Source organism: Varroa jacobsoni, unplaced genomic scaffold (genome assembly GCF_002532875.2).
Source record: "Varroa jacobsoni isolate VJ856 unplaced genomic scaffold, vjacob_1.0 scaffold_421, whole genome shotgun sequence".
In the NCBI taxonomy this organism is placed as follows: domain Eukaryota; kingdom Metazoa; phylum Arthropoda; class Arachnida; order Mesostigmata; family Varroidae; genus Varroa; species Varroa jacobsoni.
In genome coordinates this window covers 114,996-138,009 of record NW_019213323.1, presented here as the reverse complement: position 1 = coordinate 138,009, position 23,014 = coordinate 114,996, and the positions used below count along the sequence as shown (strand labels likewise).

At 40.7% G+C, this 23,014-nt stretch overlaps 1 long non-coding RNA gene across 17 annotated transcripts in view; it reads right to left on the bottom strand.

The window, feature by feature from the left end:
* Positions 1–23,014, bottom strand: part of LOC111260280 (uncharacterized) — a 76,078-nt gene that overhangs the window by 35,854 nt on the left and 17,210 nt on the right. For 5 of the 17 annotated variants that reach the window (XR_015310970.1, XR_015310967.1, XR_015310976.1 and 2 more), the window contains 2 exons: positions 2,699–2,796; positions 2,133–2,240 (listed from right to left, as the gene is read on the bottom strand). The exons of 5 other annotated variants lie outside the window; for them this stretch is intronic. This is a non-coding gene — a long non-coding RNA (uncharacterized LOC111260280). Of the gene's footprint in view, positions 1–2,132; positions 2,241–2,698; positions 2,797–3,028; positions 4,001–11,887; positions 12,063–23,014 lie in introns of those variants that run through there. 7 more of the 17 variants (XR_015310973.1, XR_015310968.1, XR_002680254.2 and 4 more) reach the window with 4 other exon arrangements.

Here is a 23,014-nt window from a genome sequence, read left to right as displayed (position 1 = left end):
CCCCACGCCGTGTCTCAACGACGAAACAGCAAACACAGTTTTAGAAACCCCGTAAGGACTTCAAGGGTAGAAAAAGAACTAAGGATGTCAATAAAGCGTACCAGCTTCGCAGAAGCCGAGTGGAACCGAAATAATAACTCTGCAGCGAAATGAAGTCGGTCTAGGCCCAAGTTGATGCGCGTTTTCCTGCCAGATTGGTTTCTTTCCTAGAAGGATACCACTCCATTAAACTTGTCAGCAATGTCCAAGGCGATACGAGCAAGAGACAAACGACCCAAAAGCAGAGTTCACTAAAACAGCTTCTATACTCATTTTCGTTATAAGGGAATACATCCGAAAAAACCCAAAATAGGTGACTACAAGCAGGGAGAATTGGCGCGATGGCTGTGGGAATCATAGGTGCTCTTGCTAAAGGTCTCTGAAGGCTGATTTTCTGGAAGAACGCAGCGGGTAATGAAGCATACTTCGGTCTGATCACAAGACGACTCGAGTCCGAAACGAATATAATTGTCAGGCGTTAACCGAGCATAGTACCAACGAACGTAGTGGCCGTAGTAAGGAGAGGCCAGCAGGCCAAAGTGATAAAAGATGAACGAAAAAAGGAAGCCAGTTGTGCGGCAGAGTGAGCCAATGAGCTCACAGAGTTACCTCAACGAATATAAGATAGAATCAAATGGGAAAGAGACGACGATAGTGGACATCTACACGGGAAACGTTACCGCTGTAACTTCATGGGGATAAGGTATACCCGATATATGCAGGTAAGCAAGAACTGTAGCTTAATATGAGAAGATCCCAAGCATCAGCAGAAACAGCACTTCAAAGGAGAGTGCAACAGGAACAACAAGCAAGCCCTTTTCGCCTGCCTCCGTCAGGCGACCATTTGGATAAATAGACTCACACCATCCATGAAGCAGCGAATGTGTTGTACAGCTATGTTGATCTTTCTCGGCCGGATTTCATGGAACGACGCTATGCAACTTTCCATCTACGTAAAAAACGGTTTGAAATAGGAATAGTCTTTTAGTTCAAACAAAAGGCCGACCAAATCGAAGAATGCAGAACATCGCCTTTAGGGGAACGTAGAGGGCAATAGATGTGTAAAAATAATGATGCAATACACGGCAAAAAGTCGTCTATTTACGACTGAGCTTGAGAAGTCGACTCAGTTTACTAGAAACGGCACACTTTTCCACCAAAGTACAAAGATAGTACTCCTGATCCACGAATATGGCCTTAATCGAGGTAGTATGAAGTAAGGCAGTACTACAATGTTTCACGGAAATACAGCATAGCTTAATGCTCGTTAGATTTCACTATGATCTTTAATCTTTCAAGTATTCCAAATGAAAAAAATTATCAAGAGGCATATTTAAAAACAATGGCGGCAGGCCGTATAACTTTAATTTTCGCACTCATTTGAGATGTTCTTATGCTTAATATTCTCTAGTAAAACAAACTTTGGGTAGAACGTCGAGTCAAATAGTTGTAACTAGACGGATCCACAGGTTTCTCCCCGAACCTCTTTTTTTTTGTTGAGTTACTTTGTCTCGCTTAACCCTTCTTATCTTTCAGTAACTTTATTAACCTATTCTAATATGTTCAGCAGGGAGTTTAGCCAACGGTGCTAACTTTGATACATTTTCGTAACGTGATTACAAGGTTTTTTTAGGGTTGGGTGGTTGATTTTATTTCTGTGACTGACTTGGACTGGCTAATAATAGACTCTATTTGTGTCAAGAAGAACCTTTCCTACACAGAACATCAAGCTAAGTCTGCACGCTTCAAATGGCATCTTCAGCCCATAAAAATTAGATATCTAATCATGTATTGCACTTCGATTCAGTTTGTCAAGGGCTTTCGACTGATGACAAGGACAACTCCTACCTTTTAATAATAGAAAATATAGTAAATGAACGTTTAGCGTTTCAGTGTTTATTACAATACCACCTGTACCTGTTGCCAATAACGGCAACAGGTACGGCGCGAAAACATTAATAATCTCTGTTCGATGAACAATAATCTATATTTAACCAGCCATTTTGACACTAAAACATATGTGGTACTTGTGGATCTCAGCAACAGAATAAACGATTTTGTCTGCCTTTAGAGAAAAACAGACCGTAACAAACCTTCATTTTAGAACTCTTTGAATCAGCTCCATCTAGATCTCTTGAATTTTATGTCCAGTACTGCAGCTAAGCATATAAAATGCTTCATTGAAAATGATGTAACATTACCTGAAACATAGCAAAGACGTACGAGATTAATACGACAACACCTATGTAGTACTATACACAAACGCGCTCTTTATTCATACAGGTTTGACAAGCTAGTGTGTAAGTGTGTATTTAATTATGAAGTAAATGTCAAGAAACGACAAAAAAACGAAATTTGTTAGAATATAACTAGACGGAGCTGACTTTATCCAGGGTCTATTATGCCGTTGATTTAGCTAATTTGATTCATTGATGTTACGCTTAGCCCACTCCAGTTAGCCCGCCACCCTTGTACTGTTCTACGTCAGCTCATTTTAATCAACGAATTTAGTTCAGGTTGCGCCTGATTTAAGATAAACTATAGTTCAACCGCAGACATACGCCTTTGCAGATACGCGGTTGTAATTCTCCTAGGATCCTGCAGCGACAATTCCGTTATCCAATCACAATGATCCCTTTTGGTTCAATGAATATCTTACCAACACCAACTTAGTTGCAGTTACCCGTTGCACGCGTCCCGTTCTCCCGTCGTTCCAACCGTCCTACCGCCTGGACACAATCGTTTCACTTACCTGTTCTAATATTCAATTCATATTACATTTAACCCTTGACATAAATCATTTCTCGACTGCGGACTTACACCTTAGTAAGCGCAGCTGTTACATTAATTCTGTCATCCTATTGCAACTGTCCGGTTACGTAGGTCGCATATTTTATCTAGTCAATTTTTAAATAACACTGCTATGTTTATTCTTTTTTATATTCCGTAATAAAAAAGGATTATTTTGGCTCAATCAATCTGAGGTTACCTTCCGGAATCCCCACTCCTCCTGACACGATGTATTCCATCTGCGTCAGATCTGGTCTCCTTATGCGTTCGAGGCATTCTTTTTCTTTCAGTACTATCTTAGGTCATTAAGCCAATTTCTCAGTCGCCCCTTCTATCGCATATGAGGTCTACAAGTTGTCATATACCCTTCCTCGACGCCACTGGTAGGATTCCGCCTATCGGATCGCCTTCTCTTTTCCGTCCGGGCGGTCTAGCTGCTTCTTAATGTTCGAAATGACACCTCTGCCCACTGACTCAGGGTCATCCTGAGGTTCGTCGTCCATTTTGACTGCCATCCGTCCATACAGATAATCCCTTCTGCTTGTTTTGTTCCTTTCGGCCCGCCATCTCTGTCTCACAGGCGCTTTCTTTGCTTGATTTTCATACTTAACTAAGGTCAGCGTTGTAGAGGCCCTGATCGCACCATATATCTGTGTGATACACAGTGCACCCATTGTCTGGGTACTACGAAGTAGGCATCTGCTCTTTTTCGTGGTTAAGGCCTTCTTCATTCACAACAAGGCTCCAAATAGGACGATCGATTCCGTGACCAGCATGAACAGCCTGCTGTTACCGAAATCACCGCGCTGCTTGCACCAGTTGCAGCTGTTTTTATGTCTCAATGAACATTAAATGATTAGTCCGAATACACTCCCAAGTGTTTTACACCATCTTTATCTGTTGATCGGTTTAGCGAAGATTCTTTTCTGTGGTTGTTGAATCCCCTCTTTTTTCTTTGAGGCCCATTCTAGGCGTGTTTTCGCTATTTATTTCGAAACGGAGTACAAAGTCTTTTCGCTCAAAGTCAGGTTTCCAGGGTTGACCTGACCTGAGCTGAGTCATGTACGCATGTTGCTATCTCCATTTTATTGGAAAGGCCCCAAAGGCGATTCTGTTAGCTTGACGCTTTGTAACTATGTTCGAGTAGTCTCGCTGCAGTGAATGCCATAGTAAGCTAATCGCAGCTAATTCTAAAAAAGGCACCGTATATATTCTGCCGCTTGCAATAACCGAACAAATGTTACGTTATTTGTGCTCCTCCTTTGTAAAATAAACCTCCGACTATGCACTGTCTGAAATTTAAATCCGTACGATCATTTTTAATTACCTATTGAAACATTATAGTACTCTATAAACTTTGCTACACATAGTCCGTTTACATATTTTATTATACTTGTTTACACTGCCAAATTAAATATATCCTGATCCAGGAATATAAAACAAACGCTAAAATAGTTAATATTTTATCAGCGAACTCGCAAAGTAATCCAGTTTACGACCCGAGCCATCCTATAGGTGAAAAGAAATCATTCCTAAAGAAACGTACTCATCCGGTAGGAAAACATCATTTACATGTGAAGAATATGGTTCGTACTTTACCAATTTGTACATCGTGTTTTATGAAGCATTTTTTAAAAAATTTACCCACCAAATCACAAGAAAATGCAAAATCTACTTTAAATGTTGAGCCCATTCTGCATAGCCTAGACGGCGAACAGCCCTTCTGTATAAACGTGTTCGGAACGCTCAATGCTTCTTGAGCGAATCGCTTACAACCCTTAATTTGTTCAAATCAACATTATGTTCTGCGAAAGAACTGAACTATCCCCTATAGAAAACTATTTATACAATCCGCTATCGTATGTGTAGCTCTTCGCAAATTGAAACTCCAACGACTCAGCAAAAATCAGCTAAATCTATAAATAATTCACATTTATTAGGAATTTGCTAAAAGAGCCGTGCAGGGTTCCTTCGGAGTAACTTTTTGCCTCATCGCTACATAGAGGAAACAGACGTCAGAATAGGTCGTTTGCCTTTTTTCTTTCTCGAAAATACTTATTGATATATCTTGCATTTTTACTCAGCCCGCTGAGGTCCATGGATTGGGCGTAGAAACATAGATTTTTTGGTGACATTTTGGCATTTTTCGCCGAAAGTAAGTTTGAAAAATGGTTTTCATTGAAATCCGCTTCATATCAACCGCTTCAATTTTCCAGATTCATACTTTTTAGGAACTCGGTCAAAAGTTGCTCAAAACCATGTTAGGATGCATTTTTGTTCTATGGTTCCATAGATAGACCAATATGACCAACTGAATTATTGCTTCCTTTCGTACCCAAATATCTATTTGAAGCTTAGGTACTTCTATAGCATTTTACTTAGCCTGAGAGCAAAAAACATCCCTCTTACATAAAACACCGTGCTTTTTTCACACTTCGAATGACATCTTCGACTTGAAAATTGAGATTTAGATATAGGAACATGTGTAACATTTTTGTTCAGCTCTGCGATAGCCTTCGATTGGTACCAAGAAATATTCCTCACATAAACGTTCATGTAAATATCTGACTGTCACTTTGTGAAGGAAATTAAAAAAAAGAAAGCGTTTTTAAATATAGCTTAATTCAGTCCCTACAACTTTCCTATGTACACGTATAAAAAACCAAGAATAAAGACCTCCCCAAAAAGCCATTTCAAAAATGAACCTTTCAGGACAGACACTAGTGACAGAAAAACTTTGATTAGGCTACGCCTATCTAAATATAGACTGTAGATCGATTGCAGACCGACACCTCTATAGCTATCCTTTTGTGATTTATTTGAGATTCCGCAGCGCCAATTGTGTTATCTCGTTGCATCTGTTCCGTTGCGGTAACTCGATTTTCCTGATTTAGCCAATCAGTTAGCGACATTGATCCCGTTACCTTTATTCTGTTCCAACTACTTCACCTTTTCATTGGAATGGTTCAAGAGTCTTGCAGCCACGTCATAATTATGTCATCAGCTTGTCCTAATATTTGATTATAGTAATTCTATATCCGGGTGCATCTTTCCTATTATATTTTCTTTATTCTAGTCAATTACTTACTTGGGGTTAGTGACCTTGCTATTTCAATGCAGAAACAACTCGTTAATTTGTTGGATTAATTGCCTTTGGTATTAAGACATCTTAGTAATCGTCTCGCTATTTGTGGTCCGTTCATGCATCGTATCTAACCTGCTGCGGGAGTTCGAGCTCAAAGTTGCCAGTGTAAAGCTACACAACTATGTAACATGGACGTATTAAACCAAACTTCAGCAGTAAGTCCTGTTCTCCAATTTAATCATTGCGATCATCTCTTTCTATTAATAGTCCTAGCATTGGAAAAAAGTCCTTATCCAAAGGACATGAGTTAGCATTGTCTCCCTTAGAAGGGGAAGAAATCACACTTGCATACTTAGGCAAGGCTAACTGAGTTTATTTATTGTCATTATAAACCGTCTTCCAGTCACCACTTTACGACTTAATTGCAAAAAAAAAAATTGAAACTCTTTGAAATTGAATGTGGCGACCGTTTTGTAGGACCTACCATAATTAGTTCCCTATGAATTTTCAGTGGTTACCGAGCCAACCACTAAACATAGTTGGTTTGCCCGAAGTGCCATGACACTATGTAGTAAAGGAAGCTTTACTTTACAAGAAAAACCAAAAAGAAGTACATTTTTCGGTTGGCCTCATCGTACGTGCAACTTTTTGCAGAATAAACTCTAGCAATCCACAAAAAATCAGCCCGGCTCGACGGCAGCTCAACACGCCAAAAGGAACAAAGGTTTAGTAACATACTAGAGCGTTATTAGCGGGCTCGGCCCTGGGATCTGTTTCGTTATTAAGCATATCTTATCTTACCTGTGTGCAAGTCAAAAGCTAATTATACCTATACTAGAAATATAAGCTAATATATTCTTACATAATATACTTTTGAAAAAATTGTATACCTACAGCTCGGTTTTCACTGTATCACTGATGGTATATCATCGCGGACTGATGGCCGTCTTGCTGTTGTTTGAAAATACTTGTTCGGCGCCATTTTCAAACATGGAAAATGAAAAAAAGCTGCTGGCCTAGGATTATGACCAACCGAATTAACGTTACGCTCGATGACGAAAGCAAACGTTTCCCTCCAGGGGAAAAATATTTGCTCTGCAGGTTCCGTCTTCCTCGCAGAGGTTTCCAGTGAATTGAATTAATTAGTCGTCAACGACCCCAGAAGGAAACCAGCCCAACTTAAGGTTCAACCGGCTGAAGGTCGTTTTGGTCCGATAAACAGAAAGACACAGACTTTTTGTTAACAGCAGAGTAGACAGACGAGCTGAAAGGCCTGGCAGGCTTCGCTCTGCACCTTGAATGGTCATTAGATGTCGGTGAACTTTATTGGAGATTTAACGAAATTGAGTCACTCGTAGTGTACCAAGCCTAACACAAACTATATTGAATGTATACACAGTTATCTTTTTCTGTTTATTCTGCACATCTAAGCCGCTGCCATTGGACACCTGCTTTACTAGACTGTGTTTAACATAAATCGTTATGAATTGCGGGAAGCTGAACAACACCAATCCAATGGCCAAACGACCTGTGTATAACAATATTATCCGTTTCCAATTTTGTGGGACCGTGATGAGAAAATTCTGTCGCTACCCAGCTAGAATATTTTATAAATTTGTCTAAGCGGTAATTGATCTTCCAAATAATCTCATAACGTTCCACATCAATCCTACCCATTATTAGAGGAAATAAAGGAGCTTAATTTTAAAACTGCCAATAGAAAAACGTACAAACTTAACTTGTATATGCGAAATTAAACTCCGACACTGCACGCGCCCTTAGTCTGGGGCTTTAGGCCCGCTTCTTCATCAGACCCACTCGGAACAATAATTCTTATTTCGTATATTCTTTTGCGTTATGTGTTCCTTAGGCTTCCTTTACGGTCGTTGATCAGGATCGAAAACAATTCGAGGGCCTCGTCAAATTTCAGTGTAGTTCTTGGCCGACGCAAGGTACCAAATATGTAACTCGTCTTGTTGCAGTAGACCTTACAAGGTTCGACGACTTTTTATTCTTAAGCGGCGGTTAATGCTGTCTTATAGATCGATCGGTCGGACAGAGTGATGGGCGGAACACGTAACTGGTTAGTCCACTATCTATTCTGAACAAAATTTGTAGCAGAGTATTAATATAATCATACATTGTTGCTCGTGGCAGTTCTCTCATAAGGGTTCAACTAAGATACACGCCACAGCTGCTCCATGCTGCCCCTGTAGCGTGATACCCTAACGAAGTCAGCATAAGGACCGCCGCGTGTCGGTCACTCGCGATAGCACGACATCATGCAGTCTTGTCACTTTACGCTGGTTATGTCGGACAACGCCTAGCGCAGTAGGTGTAAGAAAAATTGACCCCTGCATAATAGTAAGCCCGTCTCGGATTGGGTACTAGCTTGGAGCCAGTTTTCACCAGGACGAAATTATACCTACCAAAAATCACGTCTACGCCACTAGATTGATCTGGGTCGGACATACCTATTGCTCTAGATTTTCAGCAGCTAGCATATATATAAATAAATAAATCGTATAGTATATGACTTTGTCGAAAGTGTAAAACTGGTTGGTAATTTTATGTACGAATTTTATATCAGATCTGTTGTTGTTTAATGTTTTCTCGACAACATTTTACCGCATAGCTCTTTGATATCTGCTACTATAGCACAGCGCCGCTATCACTGCCGTGATACTTCAGCATGATGAAAATCCAGGTAGCGATCCAACTACGTTACCAGCCACGCATCTCATGACATTTTTAGTACCACAAGGCCAGTTTTGCACCTTTATATGTTGAACAGACTTAGTCACATTGGGTATGCTGCCAAATATCGACTTGCACAATTAACCCTCAATGAACTCTCATTGATTTCGACTTATTTCAGTGAATTAGTTAAAAAAAAAAATAAATAAATAAACAAGTAAGGGTGCATTATTGCCCCTAGAAGTATCCACTGTTAAGGATATGGACTGCAGCTTACCAGATGAGGACCTAAGATATTCTAATTAATGGATTCCCAAAACTCCTCCGCGTGCCAATTAATATTGTTTTCTTTATCAGCCCTAAACGTCTCCTCTGTCACGCCATTTGACGCTTTCGTTCATTTTCCAGGTTTAGTTTCTTTTCGCTGCTGCACCTGGTTTGTAACTCCGTCCATCTGCATTGACGTCTCTCGGTAAGTAAACGCCCGCCATTAGTACTCTTCCTCCGTTCGTTTTAGTCATTGTTGAAGATAATAGTAATGACGACGTGGAACATTGGTAAGTTGGCTTGGCCAGTGACATCAGGCAGACACATCAAAATAAGTATCACGCATGTGAGGTTTAAATAATATCGGTATCAGATTCGTGCGCAGTGACGATGTCGCCCACGACTACACCGACGTCCATCTCCGCTAAGGTGGCGACGGCCACTTTAACTAACGGAATTAACGAAAACTATAGTTGTAGCGGTTGTATAACGAGCCAACGTTACGTTACTGGCTCCTGTTGACTTCCGTCTAAGGCTGTACGAAAAAGTAATGCCTACGTAGCGCTATGTGTGGATGCTTGTAGTTCTATATTTTTATCGCTAGTGAAGCGGTCCAAAAATAGCGTCGATCACAATGTCTGCCGCAGGATAGGAAGGTGTCGCCACCATCGTAATCGTTTACACGCATTGATAACAAGAGATAGATAGCGACATATAGATAGATATGGATATATATATATATAGATAGATAGATCGATAGATATAGATATTGATACCGATAGACGATCCGTTTATGTCGCTGCTTATTCTAGTACTGGACAACAATGAATAACAACTGTATTCTGCAGCGCCTAGGATCTCCATGGGTACCCTCTGTTGCCACGCCATAACCAGTAAAGTCCGCAATTTATATACTGGCTGGCGTTTACTTTCTACTAAAACATCCGGCAAGAATCGAGTACGTTATGCAGAAGCTAGCAAGTGAGGCTTGACTTCCAGGTGGCAAGGGCAACCAGCAGAGCTAGTAAGAATCGTTTAAAGTCCACATTAAAGATCAAGCCGCCTAATTTCTGTCGATCTTTGATCTCGCTGACTCGAGGTGTGCCCTTAGAAAAACCAGCCTGGCAATCACAAAATGATCGAATTTTTACTTGTATGCAGAAAGCATGTTCAACAAAATTAGGTGTACGAACACCACCACATCGACTGGCAACAAATAGGACCGGAAATCGGCTCAACGAATGTGAGTACGAAGAAAACCGCCAGAGAGAGGAGAACTGAACCTGAAAAAGCCATAAGCTAGCGATGAAGGTAACAGATGAAATATTTTACTTCACGAAAAAAACCGATCAAAGAAGAAATGAAAACAACAAATCAATGACAGCCCTGCTTTCCAGCGGGAATTGGACTCGGTGAGCAGCAATTATCAGATGGCTAAGACGGCTGTACCATAACGACTAAAATTGCACAAAGTTGGCCAATCCTAAACCGTCAGATATGGGTGCATCTAACAGAAACAACCTCAAAGAGATTATCATATGCGATTACAGAAGTTATCGTTTCAAGAGCTGGAGGATGCTGACCTAATAGGATCAGGAGGCAAATAAATGCCAAAACGCATTTTAGGATACATTCTATCGAGGACTGAAATGAGCAGATGGAAGTTAATTAGCGTTTGTGACGGTGTCTTTCTCTGCCGCTTTTAGGACCAGTAAAAAAGATGGTAGACGATTGGAAAGAATCGCGTCGTTGTGTGCGTTTAAATTTCGGCGCCGTAAGATGCTTTTGTTTTGTCTATGGTTGCGAAGGCGTACTAGTACAAACACCAAGCTTTTACCAAGCTCCATTAAAACCGATCGACACGGGTTTCTATGTACCATAGTAGAAACACAATGGCATGCTGTAGATACAAGCAATACTAGCCTCCAGGTCGAAACATTAGAAAATATTGCTTCATGGTGTCGGAATGTACATGGCATTAATATGTACTAACAGAGCTAGCAGATTCACAATACACTCTTTGATACAAACCAATTTGTTGGACCTTTGATCTGGGTGGGCTGGAACAATAATACCAAACCGATGCACGTATGTACTCACACTTGCTAACAACAACAAAAAAATACCTCTATTTTAATATAGTTTTCAGCCAAATCGACATCCCATGATCCAACGAACAATAGTAATATGAGTAAACGTTATTCAATGTCGTAGTCCATCCAGAGTAAGAATTTTTCTTATTAGTTGTTTTCGGCACTGTGTTTAAAAACAAGTAAATATTTCAATGAAATTGTTTGCATATGTTGAAAGTATCGTGTCTGACGGCAATGCTTATTTAATGAAGTCATCATTCACTGCAAATACATCCTCATTTCGGGACCTAAGGCGCTGAAAAAAGGAAAAGCGCTTTATTCTTGCTCGCCAACCGAGGTAAAGGAATCGACGTTGTCATGTCGAGGGTTATCTGAATTTCACTCAACAACGCTTCATCCATAGCAATCCAGTTGGTTGAAATCTGGGCTGCTCGGTGGCTATATGTGCCCATCCCAGTGTATGGTCATACTCTAAAGCAACCAGCCCTCATAGCTAATATGAGCCATCTTGGTGAGGGGCGTAGCATTTTCTTTTAGGCACTTCAGCTATTCAGAGTTGCACAACACGCGTTTGTAGAACGCGCGGATAAATTCATTTAGTGATACGGTTCGCCTTTCTGAAAGAACTATGGTGGCATGATGTTTCCTTCGCTCAAAACCATACTCGGAAAATGAACTTTGGACCGAAATTGCTTTCATCGACAATGGACAAATCCTCTGCATTGTGAGCAAGCGAGTGACCGTTTCCGGGCATAATTTTTGAATCGATGACCAATACTATTTCACCTGAGAGGAAAGACGATTTGTTGCAGAATTTTCAAGAGGTTGTATTTCACTGGCCTCAAAGAGTATTTATCTGACTTCAGTAACGTATGACGTAAGGTCTTTTTGAACAATTCGTAATAGCCCTACTCACATCGAATTCCTTGGCCTGATTTGAGTAGAACGATCATCTGAAATGCACTTCTGGGCGACACCGATTAACCGTGAAATCCGCTCTGCTTTTTGCTCCTCATGGATTTCTCGTTATGCCGTACTGAGATGCGTTTCTGCTTATTCTGCAGTCGAATACTCATCTGTGACGCGATGTACTGTCGATTTAGGATAAAACAGGAAGTTTTTTTAGCAAGCTTCGTTCAGCTCTAAGAAATCAGATAATAGATAAGTTTGTCTTCAATTGGGAAAATGAGGACTGCTTTCGCCGTGTTGAGTTTGCTGTTGTTTTATAAAAATACTTGTTCTGGCTTCATTCTAGTCGTAGAAATAGCGCAAGAACGTATGCCCGCTACGCCAGAAGCTCCGCCAAAGTTCGTAGCACTTTAGATAAGCCACCCTGCATACTTTCCCAAGATTCAAATGGTGTTCATTTTCAAATATTAAAAGGTTAGCAGATTAGCTCAACTTTCATTTGGGACTGTCACTGAGTAATTCATAGCGCAGATTACTCTTCCTGTGATATGACCCGTCGCGGCATACGATCGACAGGTGCCTGAAGACTAGAGATTAGGTACCACAATCAGTCATACCACCTAAATCAATTTAGATAACGCCGCTAAGAGTTCATTTAAAACGCTAGTATTTTAAAAACCCATAATAAACAAGGTGACGTTCTGACACTGACAAAAGTTAACTTGTTTTGGTTATAAAAATTCGGAATATTCATATAATTTATTTCTAAGACATATGGTCTTATATATATGAGTCATAAGGAAAATTCAAGCACATTTATCTATATGCCTACAGTGTCAACCTGTACGGTAATATTTTCTTTCGGTATGGCCTATATTCGCGACATAAACCACTCAATAGTCAGTTTGAAATCCACAAATCACTACTTAAGAGTAAATGTAGACTATATAAAACGTCGGTCAAATAAGTTCCGTCTGAAAATCAGCCAAATTAATAGAACTAATAGCCAACAAGTTCCAAAACAACACTGTTACACCTTTTTTAGACGACATTATTGTCTTTTTTTTTTCAATAGCCGCTATTACTATACTAATAACCATCGAGGGTTATCATATACGGCTTTTGGTGCCAGTCTAATGTATCTCCTGGCTTTTTAAATCAAATCATTATTATGTACCCCCACTTTGTCTTATGAAAATCTTTGAATTTTCGGCAGACCACATTTACACAGACCGCTGTGTTTATTATCCTAATGACCTTCCTACTTCCGCTATGACAGGTTTGTGGTTTGGTTCTAGAAAGAGGTAGCTTCTTTTGTGCCAAGAATAGCGGATAAACGTATGAACGGATGCCCGCTGTAATCAACAAAGTATATCCGCTTTTGATGAAACAGTCTGTATACGTATAAACCCATTTAGGTATGCTATAATAGAACGTTTCCTATCGAAGTTGCATGAGCTAGGGGTTTCATTGCATATATCGGCGCTACACTTAAGATTCATCAGAATTCTACCTATTTCGAGAGCTGGGCAGTTGCAATAGCGAGCAATAAAAATGTATGTATATTTCATTATCTAATTAAAGTCAGTTATGATTGACGTATACATTGCACGTGAATTAATGCTGAAACTAGACATTTAGTTCAAATGTTCCGCGCCGGTGGTTACTAAGGCAATTTCCAAATCGGTGTCCTACGGCACTTTTGTATGGGTCGCGTGCGCGAATCCGGATATTAGTGCAAAATATCTTTCTGGACGGAGATCTTTGTTCTAAAGAAGAACCACCACAGAGAGAAATTCGTGTACAATCCACCAATCTGTTGGCGTGCGATATCGGTAAAGTGGGATGAGAGCGAAAAGCGATAAAGCAATCTTAAACCCAGTGCAAGTGCAGGCGCGAGTACTACCGTGGATATGAACCTGCGTACGGAGAATGATGGTCGCGATTAAAGACATCAAATCGCTAAAAAGGCCTTTCAGAAAAAAAGCTGCCAATCAGACAGAGACACACGTGAAGTATGTCTGGATACAAGGTCGGACGCAATTCCCTGAAGACACACATAGCAGACTTTTAAAAGTCTCAGGAGCCCGAAGAAGTGAGATAGACACCTTAGTCAACTGGGGCTAGAAAGAAAATTTTTGGTTTTAACGTTCTGCTCATATACCATGATTATGAGCCGGCCGCTGAACGTACAACTGAATTATTAGATTAGAATGAAAAAGTTTCACACGGGTTGTTTAGTAAAGAATATAAAAGTGCTTAAATAACTTCTCCCTCGTAGCACTCAGAGGTAGACATCTATTAGAATGTGACAGGCCCCAGGCTACACCCTAATGCCACTTTGATTCATGAACAGACATCATAAAGTTTGAATCCTAGATATACTGAATCGAGAATAAAACGTACTTCATATATATAAATAAGTTTCCGTTATATAGTATAGATAGCCTAAAAGCCCCTATACAAACCGGGCACCTCCATTAAAGTAGCATGATATGTACAAATGGCTGCAATCGAAAACATATTTAATTGCGTGATACGTTTGTAACAGGAACACCGTGATACCATTTCTGTAAGTCCTATAACGCTATATTACTATCCCATACGTCCAATACATGTCTAAAACGCAATGAATCCGTTTAAATATCTTTATTAACAGCCTGTGGTACAATATTCGGGTGCCCCTGTGTACTACACAGTCAAATCTACTTTCTTCGTAACTGAATTATTGAAGCACTTATTTCTACTTGAATAGATATGAGCAATAACGAGTACGAGAATGGCAGGCCAGCGTGAACATTGCTTTAACGCGTATGTTACACATCTCAGCCCCGTACGCAGTGCAGCCCCGCCGCCATCTGCCCATCCGCCTATTTTTTCAGGGCCTGATATCTTTATCAGAGGCTTTTTACCTATAGACACACATCCGTAGTCGGTGCTGCTACCGTTATTGTCGATGATGGGCCTATTACTCCAGTGGGTAGGCGTCCACTACCTGTGGCTACTACGTTTTACCAGTCGATGAAAATCACTGCCCACTATGCGCTATAGAAATGCGCCCGTTCGCCGAACAAAATCGACATCGGATAATCTTCTTCCCTTCTTCGTTTCGCTGTCTCTAGGTATTATACATTTCCATTCTAGTCATTTCACCCTCCCAACCCAACAGCTCTACCTCGTATCATTTTATTCCACTACGTTACGACGTCTACCTCCAATGGTAGTGCTTCGATGGCATAAGCGATGTGAAGCCGATAGTCGCTACCGCTACACCTCTACGAATGCAGCAGCAATAGCTGGCAGCAACTGTGAACCAGGCTCGCCTACGCTGTCCGCTAGCTTCTCTGAGTATTGTGTCTCTATATGAGGGCAGGAACAAGAAATATACTCTGGTCTTGCACGCAAGCGTGACTGACCATCGTTTCCTCGATGCTGTGGTTGACTGGCGTTGAGGTTGAAATTGTTGACACAGAGACTGTAATCCTAAAAACAGACACGAGCATCCAACGCTTTTAGAGCCGCTACCAAATAGATAACCAACCATTTGTTTGTGTCGTGTCCTGCTATCGCTACTCACGGACTAGAAGCAGAACGTCTCCTCGAACGCTTTGCGCGATTTAGACAACGCTGCCGTATTCGGCATATCACTGGAACAACTTCGGAAGCTTGATGCGTATTGGCAATTGTGTAACAATAACAACAGATAACGTCAACCGTTACAGTTATACAGGGCTCGATCGAAAAGTTATTGCGCAATTGGCGTTTGATGACTAGATTAAAAAAAAAAAAAAAAAAAAGAAAGAAAAAACAACACTTAAAAACGATTGAGCATTCACAACTTTTTTAACGGTCAGAGGCCACTGAATCCATGCAACGGTGTGAATAAAAAAACCAAAGAGTTACTAAGTTGATACTAATCGAATTGTAACTTTCTCAGTTCCCAGTATGCGCTGATATATGAGAAAGAACTACATTTGATTCAAGCTTTCTGCATTCCAATATACACGAGAGCAGCAAGAACGGCTGATCCATATTCTAACATCATATATAAGAATATATATATATATACATGATTACCTTAGTCAGTTTCAGTTATATTTTATCTGCTCAGCACATGTGGGTGTCTCAGAAAAAGCATATCACCTCCGATGAATCGCCTATATGCATGCCGTTCACGTCTATATCTATCTGGGTACCAAAAGTACCTATATGTCAGACTTGCATGAACCGCAACCGGTCCGTAGACCTGCTGATCTCAAACGACGATTCACAATTGGCATGTGACCTTTGAATGAAGATTAATCAGCTAGCTACATGTCTTCAGCGGCATCACTGTTCACATCACTCGTGTGTCGATATGTACTTCTCTTCGACACGGATATATGCAGCTAACTGACTGCTCGTCACTTAAAAGTCACAGAATGACTCTCCGTAGCAGCATTATTTAAGTCCAGCAAGCAAGATACTTGTTGTCTGCTTGTTGCCCTGTTAAGGGGCTAGAAATATAAGCATGCATGGCACGGTTCATGGTCTTTTCGAATTGCTTGCTGACTACTTGGACTTGAAATAAAGTGGCATTGCTATCAGTTGTGCCCATATTAGTAATACATGTTATATTGAGCATCGTTTGTCGAAAAATGTACCTTACTTAAGAGAGAAACGCTATGTGGGCCGCTCTGTTTTCCTAGCAGAGGAACATTTATTTTTAATACTTTAATAATAAAGTTAATACTATCGAACTTCGCGAATGCACACGAAGCGTTACTGCATTTTTTTGGGTTGTCAGGTTTTTTTTTCTAAAAATCATTAGAATGAATAATATTAAGCGATCACTCTGGGTGCTATATGGGTCTCTGCATTTTGAGCATATTTGAAGCCGGACGTCGTGTATGCTAATTTCATAGGCAAACTAAGACTAAATAAACTTAGCTGATGCAACATAGCTTAGGAAGAATGCGTGGATGTACCAGCACCTGGGCCATTCAAAACCTGCCTGGGAAAAACTTCATGTGAACCCACGCTAAATGAATCGTAACCTTTGAGCTACGTAACTTGGCAGTGAAAGAATTATAAAGCATCGGTCTCTCTAGCTTCAGTTACAATTTCTTAAGGCAGAAACTGATGCCCTATATAGTTTTGTTGAATAACCGACTTCTTCGAGCAGAATCGTTAACGGCTTATATAGCCCCACCTCCGGCTCATATAACGCCATCTTGTGGGGCTATATGGGTCAGCAACATGAACGTCTTCAACTGCTATTTCCTTGAAGATAAATTAACTCAGTGAGTTTTTTTCTCTCTCGTGACACCGGTTTCAGCGACGGCGTTAAGCAAATTTTAGAGATAAAGCTTTGGTCTCTTCTGTTCACAGGTCCATATAGGATGCCCCGACAACATTGAAAAAGTCAAATTTCAAATAAGGTATAATTATTTTTTGCCTTAATAAAAGATTCGCCACAAAGCAGAACTATGATAATTAAGTACAGAACAAGACATCTGACAAATGCTTTCCTTGGTAGTGCTCACACGTTTACTTTTTTTGATAAAATTTTTAATTAGGGTCAGCATGGTTTTGGTTGGATCTCAGTAATAACAGCTGCGTAATCGTGCCTATTGGCATTAGCCTTTGACCTCAGGAAAACTCAGAGGAACAAATCCTTACAAGACCTTATATCGCATGATCTAAATGGCCACTTTTAGTTCCCTACACGGGAAAGAATCACACGGTCAGGGAGTTTTTCATACAGTAATGCCATTGTGTCTCATGATTTCAAGCAAGTGGAACGAGGGCGACGTTGTTTGAGGCGCGACTCTTTTGAATCCAGCCATTGGTGTTTCAGATTTCAACGTAGGCAAATACGTGATATAGCATATCGTTATTACGCCATTTCACAGGTCTGTTTGGAAAAGAAGTCCCACGAGAAACTTATGACCAACCGCTATAATTACTCGATGTGAGAAAAAATTAATTACCTGTTGAACTTGTACACCTTCAAGATGTTTTTGGAATAAAAAAACAGAAGTATCATGGCCGATTTCACAAATGAATGTTTGTGGGTTTCTGGCACCACGGTCATACCCTACCACGATTCAACGATGTCTTCAGCCGAAAATCGGCACCAAACATCGTTTTCTCATAGCGGACCCACAGCTTCCCGTCGTTTCAAACATGATAATTTTATTCATATATGAAGCTCTCAGCATAAAAATGAACTTAACCGCAGAGGATGATTATGTTAACAAACCCCGCGAAGCATTTATTTTTCAATGACCCAACTGTCTCCGCATTACTTGAGTTGTTGAGTCAACTCGACGAACAATGAGATATTCTGTCAGAGTAAGCTGCGTAGTTTTCTGCTACATTCTTGATGACGATATTGCCAGACTTTCGGCCACGGTCTGATGAACGGCCGTCATGTTTTCTGTTAAACGACCTGGATGTCAATAGTTTGGTCTCAGTTTAATTTTCTCGATTTTTTTAATATTCTTTTCGTAATCTAAAATAATTTGTGCATTACAAAAATGGACAGACTTCATGAATCATTCGAATTTATGAAATTCAATTTTTTAAATTCTGTGTAACAGTCCGTATTCTTTCTTCGGTCGAGCAGTGATTTATCTCAAATGTACTGTCTACTATCGTAATGGACTGACTGTCAAAGCATAGAACCCGTTGTGACGATGCCAAATTGAATTTTTCCGCTCCTGTGGAAACATCCTATATAAGCGCATAGTTGTTTATTAATAGGGCGAAATAAAATAACTGGCGCCTTACCGCTGTTTCGGTACCAATCACATGTAGTGGTTCAAGCTTACGCCCAACATTCGAAAAGGGTCCGATTATTATCACTAGATGAAATCATTTAAGAGCATTTAATGATCAGCATGGAAAAAATATCCAATGGCACGTTTGTACCAAAAAACGGATATTCCGCAAAATATCACACTTTAGTGAATCATGATTCTTCCTCTAATTTTCCTCGATTGCGTACATACAGTCTACGATCTGGTTAGACCGAAGTCCGATACGCGTAGAGCGACTCAAAGACAGGAGGTAAGGACTTTCATAAAGTAATGCGAGAAATGTCAAAAGTGCGATCTCTAAAAGTCTAAGGTGGACTTCTAAAAGCTAAGCATATTACTCTCCGAGAAAACTCTCCTGCGAGTCTCCGGTTTCAGTAACTGGTACGCGAAGCGACTATGACACAAAAAGGGAGATAGCTAGGGAATAAAGAAAAAAAAATCGGAAAGAGGAAACACATTGGCACAAGTGGGCCATCACTCTTTCGATAGATGAGATTTCTTCGTTAAGGAACCCCAAGGGAACTCAGCTTAAGGGCTGTTGGTTTACCTAGAAAAGGAGTATCATAGGCCCTACGCAGCGGTCGGCGTGGATAGGCTGTCAGGACGCCAGGTGATGCCGGTTAGCGATGACGCTTTCCCCCAGCATCACCGCCATGACCGCTGCGCTAGTGGTCAACAGTGGCCCTGCGAGCGTTGGCGCATGGCACGTGACAACGGGTTGGTTACAGACCGAGAAGTGCGGGAATGGCGACACCTCCCTAGTGGCTAGCCGTAGTAGACTACCTTACATTGACGAGGGTCTGCCGTTTGTCGACCATCTCACTGCATCTCCGGCTCTCCTAAATCAAAACAGTAATATCGGTTCGTTACCATTTCTTACTTATTCATGGGCTCCTATGGCAACTTCCCAACGCCGGTTTGATTCCTCTACTTCTCTGCTAGGGCGACAATACAAACCGCATCGTCATAGGGTTCCTATCAACGAATAGGGCGCTTTTTTGGTCCTTATTTATTCGCCTTTTTTGGCTGCAATCTTTGTGCTTCAGATGCTTGTCCCAAAGGACGTGGAAACGGATACTTATACTTGGAGTGTTGACAGCTTGTCGGTAGTTTTCTTGCAGCCGCTTCAAGTTTTCTTAAGTTTGTCAGCTCACCTGTCAAAATGCTGACTCCGTGTGGAACACCATGTCACACTATTTTCAGCTTCTTTCAGCTTTCTTACAAGAGGCATGCGAATTTATTTACTAACCCACTGTACACTAGACTGGTAAGATAAGCGTTATTATCATTGCCTTCGTTTGTGTTTTGAGTAACTGTAACGACGTGCGGTTACATCATAGTGGAGGGACAGTTAGTTTTGAGGCGCTAGAAAATCCTTTCGTGTTTGCTATCAGGATGTCCTGCATATTCAAGACAGTCGAAGGTGACTCCCTTCAACGCCAAGCTCTTCGCAGGTTTAAACAAAGGAAACAGCCGTCCTCAATGAGAGTTCCTTGAGCCCGTTTCTTGCGCTGTCTCTGTTCCGGGGCACGCCAGCTACCCAGAAGGATCGACCGACTTTGCTTTGGCTCGAACTAAAACAGCTGCACTCTTTGTATGACTCCACAAATATGCACGCGCGTTTTTGAGGCGTCACATCTTTTTTTTTGAAAGTAATACTGGCGACAGAAGCGGCAAACCGAACAAGCCCAGCCATGGATTTTTTTCGTTATCGCATTTGCTATCAATTGTATTCTGTCAACTGATATTTCGATATACCGCATTTAGTAGGACTGTCCTCACTTTTACCGAGATGATTGTTTTACGGTAGCTGAAATGGAGAGAAAAGAAAGATACAGTCTGCTTTGCCTTCTCGCGGAATGTCGTGAGGACATAGGCGCAAGACGTCTCCGTTTAACGTCTAGCTTTAAAAGGCGCCTTGTCCCATTTCTTGCTTTCTAGTTTTGATGGTTTCATTGCTAGCGAAAAGTCATTTCGAGCTACCGTCCGATTGAGGATTTTTTTTTTGAGACTATGCTTGGCGCCACTGGCGTACAAACACCGAGCTACGACAAGCGAGGGCATTCCTGCGACGTCCGTTTTTTGTAGTCTTTTTTGTCGTTTTTTGTAGTTTTGGAGTCCAGACCTCAGACTTTTGCTCTAAGTTTAGTTAAGTTGATCGCAGCCAGACGGCGATCCTTCACGCAATCGCGAACGCAACAAAACAGAAGTGGACGCGTGGCTTGTTCGAAAATAAACGGTATCGTACAGAGCTAGGCAGCGGCCCAAAACCGTAAAATTCTGACTCTGAAGAAAGATCGAGTTCTCCCGCTGTTTTCCACAGAATGCTCGAGTCATTGAATATTTGTACATGACATTGAGTAGTGGCACCGCTGGGGATCAAGTGAATACATTTTTTGCTTGTTTTGAATGTCAATCTATCATAGTTACCTAGTCCTTTTGTTCTTCTGAGATGAATTTCATATTTTTTTTTTTAATTTGTGCCGCATCCACTACAATTGAGTGAGAAAATATTCACGTCAATTCGTACCTGATTGTTTACAAAGTTGGAACGAGAGATTAAATGTTAACAATACTTTAGGGACTTTTAATCTGTCACAAAGGAAGCACCTTGACAATGAGTGGTTTCACTTGATTGATTAAAGATCAGTTGGTACGCTATTAAATTCTTAATCAATGCTACCACTTAGAACATGTTAATTTGAATACTAGACCTTTCTGCAATAACCCATTATATGACACATATTGAATAGGAACTTTTCTGTTGTGGGCCTAGTAGAATAACGTTATCGTGGATATTTGTTATGCATATTGCCACGATAGGCTTTGTGGAAAAAATCACAACGAACAATCCACTAGTTATCCTCCGACCACTATTAAAGGGGACACCTGTTCTATGAGATACTGACTGTTAGAAATTGTTCGTGTACCTATTTGTACCGTGTTCCAAGCAGGTAACGCTGCAGCATAATCTCTATTCAACCTTGAGTACCTAGTCCGTAAGCGTTCGGCGATTTGTTTTGCGCTGAAACCACAGTTAAGTTGAACTGAATATATGGAAACTATCGTAAAGGAATGTTTACCAAAGTTACAAAACAGCCTGTACGAGCTGGTGTGGAACGTTTTTATCTAATCGTTTGTAGTCCGAAGTTCTGCCAGGAGAGCAACGTGATGTCCAGCTGTAGGGCTGAATGGAATAAATTGGACAAGCTTGTAAAGTCGAGGCCACTGCTGGCAATGTCCGTCCAACGACTTCACGTTTGTGAACGGAAGCTAGGTTGGGTTGAGTGGATAGGCGACAAAGATAAATACCGTACTCGATGCTGCCGAAATCGACAACATCGATCACCCTACTCCGGTCACAGACCCTCAAGGTCTAGATCTGACCCCTACAGAATATCGTAGCAGACTTTGGTCATTCTTAAAAAATTCCCCGAGCCCTGAGCCCGAGCAAATATTCAGCTGATTATACACATGCGCCAATTAATGATAATTAAAGTAAGTATTGTACTTGGTTTACCGCCAACAGCCCCAAACCGTACAATCACTGCATAGTTGCCGCTTGTCTCCAATAGCAATAATAATTTTAAACAGGACGGTAACTTCAGCCGAGGAAGTGTGTACGAATTTACATCTAAGTTCATCTTTAAGGAACCTCTAGTGACATGTATTCGTGCTAGATGTTCCATGCATGCTAGTATTAGGAACTACATGTAACTAAAGCCATCGCGTCCTCTAGTAAGCTTGAAGCTGTGGCACAAAAAAATAGTGGCTATCCTTATATCAACTGAAGTAAACCATCATATATAAACGTATCGTATGATACTACTATTTGCGTAAAATTCCTTATAATACATGTTTACGGTACTACATGAAGTCGCATTATAATCTAATTCACACTCCCCTGAATTCGAATCCATTGTTTTTATCTATCCACACCTGTCGGGTAGTAGTAGCTTGAACCAATGACCCCTGACCTCCTCAGCTGAGATTCAAATATAAAAAATTCTCAGAAGTGAACACAGACTTTTGCCAATCCGATATGTTATTGACACATAAAATCAGAGTAGCAGTACCTCTCCTTATTTTATCGTTCAATCGTCCCATTTGCTTATAATTACAAGCGGGAAAACGTCATAAACGTTTTGAGAAAGGAACAAAATTATCAATTATTAGCAAAATAAACAAGTAACACAAGCACGCGTTTACATAATCTGACTACTAATTCCTAACTCCATCATAACACATGAACAGAGCCGGCCTTAAATAAATACTTATAGGCCTCATTTCACATAGTGTATTACAAGGAGAAAGCAAAGCCAAGTTCTAAT